General features: G+C 45.7%; 1 pseudogene; it reads right to left on the reverse strand.

Moving 5' to 3' along the window:
• Positions 1–349: 349 nt before the first annotated feature.
• LOC110291893 (translationally-controlled tumor protein-like) lies at positions 350–798 on the reverse strand (annotated as a pseudogene).
• Between the last annotated feature and the right edge of the window lie 2143 nt (positions 799–2941).

The raw sequence follows: 2941 nt of genomic DNA on the forward strand, positions 1-2941 counted from the left end.
AGATGGAGAGAGCAGTGAAGCCTAGATAGAGCCTAGCTGGGACCACACTCAGCAAAGGTCACCTGTGCAAAGGTCACAGAACTCCAAGGCAGTATTTCCTAGCAGCTGCTAGGAATATCTGTAATAGCCACTAAGCTCCTGCTAGCCACATCTCAAATAGTTTCTTTTCTTTCTTTATTTTTTTAATTTGAATGCATTTTATTTTTAGACAACCCACATGACTTTTTTTTTTCTTTAAAAAAACAATGCCTACACTCCAAATAAATCATGGTCAAAATAAAAGCTCAAGATGACATCAGTCCCATTTGCTCTAAGTCCTGGTGTTGTATGGATGGCAAGCAGCAGCCAATTACAGTGACAGCGATAGATCCAATTTGTTAACATTTTTTTCCATCTCTAAGCCATCTTTAAAGAAAATCATGAATGGAGTCATACCATCTCCACGGTAGTCCAGGAGAGCAACCATACCACATGGATTCATGCTTTCACTAATAAAAAACTGATAGCTACTGAAATTAGCCCGAATGTGCTTAATTTGCTCCACAGCTCCAGTCATAAAAGGCTCGACTCTTTCCGTTCCTGTTCTTGAAGTTTGCCTTTGAGTGATTTCATGTAGTCTTTGATGTACTTTTTATGGGCCTCTTTTGTGAAGCTGGTTTCTTATAAGTGATGATGGTTCATGACAATGTCAACACTGGTGACACCAGTGCTTTGGGTACCTTCACCCTCCCGGCCTTCAGTGGAAGCATTTCCATCAATGAGCGAGTCATCAATGGCACCCTCTGTCCTAATGACCATGGCTGATAATATCCCTGTAGATGATCGTGGTGATGGCTGGGGACAGCGGAGCTAGCCTGACAGCAAAAGAGAGCCGAGCTGATGGTGATGGTGGGGTAGCAGGCAGAGAAGGCCTCAAATAGTATCTTGAACAATAGCTCGTGACCATTGGAAGTAAATGGAAACTTGGGTCTTCCCATTGACTCCAAGTCCAGGCCTGCATCTTTCCAGCTCCCACCTCCGGCATATTTCTAATTAGTTCTAAGTCTGCTGTAAAGACTAGGGCACTGGTTCTCAACCTATGGACCCGTTTGCAGGTGGAGTAACTCTTTCACAGGGGTTCACGTATTAGCTATTTACATTATGATTCACAACAGCAGCAAAACTACAAAATAATTTTATGACTGGGGGAGGGGGGTCATCCCGACATGAGGACCTGTGTTGAAGGGTCGCAGCATTAGGAAGGTTGAGAACCACTCCCCTAGTGGCTGCCCAGAAAGAGTTAAACAGCACAAGGGAGACTGCAGCCTCTGCGAACCAGAAGGCTAACAGGTCCCTATAGGGACACAGAACTTTCCCTAAGTGATGAAAGCCTGCGGCGGTGCTCCCTCCCGCAGTTTCTCTTCTCAACCGTTTGTGTGAACAGAATATAAAGACCCCCCCCCACCACCACCACCGTAGTTCCACCCGCGTCACAGGCCAGTGCTGGAGGAGCCCCGCTAGCCAGTCAGTAGCACCACTTCCGGGAGGGGAGGGTTGCTCAGAAGGTTGCTCCATTTCTGTCACTGTAATAAGCCAGAGCCACACAAGTGGATGCTGAATCCCAAGTCTCTGACTGAATCTAGGATGGTGTTTCAAAACAAAAACAACAAACAGTCAGCAAATATACCCACAAAGGACCAGGAAATCAGCGGTAAGTGGCGATTTACATAATCCTGGCAGAGCTCTACAGTCCCACAAGTATTCCAAAGCCTCCAGTGAGTGTCAGGCTTGCTTACCTTGCCTTGTAGCCTCTAGTTTTATTTTCTAGAGCATCCACTTCAACTCTTTTAGATATTTCTCCTAGTGTTTATATTAACATCTAGCTATATTTGCTTGCGTTTAGCCCTCCTTTCTTTCCTTCTTGTTTTGTTTTAAACAGGGCATCACTGTCTATTTCTGGTGGCCTTAAGCTCAAGTCTTCTTGCCTCCTAAGTGGCAGAATAGTAGGCGTGTGTCACCAGGACAGCTACTCAGATCTGGCTAATTTTTTCCAAAGTAGGCATTATCTATTATTTCTGTTGTGGAAAGTGAAGACTGAGCAGTCTTGCCATGTGGCCTCCAACACACTTAGCACTTTCTTGCCACAACCACTCTCCAGTATAGTTCTTGGTGAGATTTGTGACTGGCATTGTTATGACTACTAATTATTCACAGCAGACATGTCCTAAGGGCCAGAAAAATGGCTTGGTGGTTAAGAGCACTTGCCATTCTTCCAGAGGACCCAGGGTTGGGTTCTCAGCACACACATGACAACTTCCAACCTCCTATAACTCCAGCTCCAAGGGATCCAAAGCCTTTTTTGGCCTCTGTGGGTATGCACACACTTGTGGAGTACACACAAACACACAACTGCACATAAATATAAATCTTTTTTAAAGGCCTTAGAGTAAGTAGTTTAGCTTTTTATTTGTGCTGTGGCTAACTCTTGTCCCCTCAATTTAACACTTCTCAAAAAGGCAAATGCATGTGTGAATCTACCCTCCCCCTCCCTCTCCCTCCCCCACCCCCCCTTGGGGCGGGCTGGCTCTTCTTACTGAGGTGGCATCCCAGGGCTCTCTCTGTTCTTTTGGAGCCTCACACTCCTGGCTCCTCCTTCCTTTGATGAAGCAACTCTCCCAGTGGGGAAACAGCACAAGAAGAAGCGAGGGACACTCTCACATTTGGATATGGCCTTAGCTGACCTTCCCACTAGAGAGAGAGAGAGAGAGAGCTAGCGTGGCTACGTAGCTGGGTATTCAACTTGAAGCGGTCAAATGCCCTCCTCAGAATTGAACAGTCTGTCTTCTGCTGTATTCTAGCACCTAGTACTATCTATCAGTTAGAAGTCCATGGACTCTCTCACTTAAATTCCTTTTACCCAATTGTTTAGTTTTACAATGGCGTGTGTTAGGGTCAGCTTCTC

Source organism: Mus caroli, unplaced genomic scaffold (genome assembly GCF_978045245.1).
Source record: "Mus caroli unplaced genomic scaffold, Mus_caroli_1 scaffold_3, whole genome shotgun sequence".
Taxonomy (NCBI): Eukaryota; Metazoa; Chordata; class Mammalia; order Rodentia; family Muridae; genus Mus; species Mus caroli.